Here is a 321-nt window from a genome sequence, read left to right as displayed (position 1 = left end):
ATCTTTTCATCACAATGGTAGCTTATGCAAAACGTAGTTTTCCCTCCGAATTATGTCCTTGACTTTGACAAGAATGCCATCATAGATTTTTTTGTAAACCCTTGGAGCAGACGAAGCGTGACGTCAGCAGAGAAAGCAAATCAGATAAGCCTTTCTCTGAGTGACGTAAGTAACAAAGCGTAAATAAACATGGCGCAAACAACACGGCTTGAGGAGTTCAAAGGATTTAGGAAGATGTCTAACAGCAGAACGAACAAAGAGGATGGGCTTCAGTAAATGTCTTCCTGTGGTGATTAATTTTATTTCAGCGAACACGATCGT

The sequence above is a fragment of the Penaeus monodon genome, chromosome 29, assembly GCF_015228065.2.
Source record: "Penaeus monodon isolate SGIC_2016 chromosome 29, NSTDA_Pmon_1, whole genome shotgun sequence".
NCBI lineage: Eukaryota > Metazoa > Arthropoda > Malacostraca > Decapoda > Penaeidae > Penaeus > Penaeus monodon.
Note: the sequence above shows the minus strand (reverse complement) of the source record.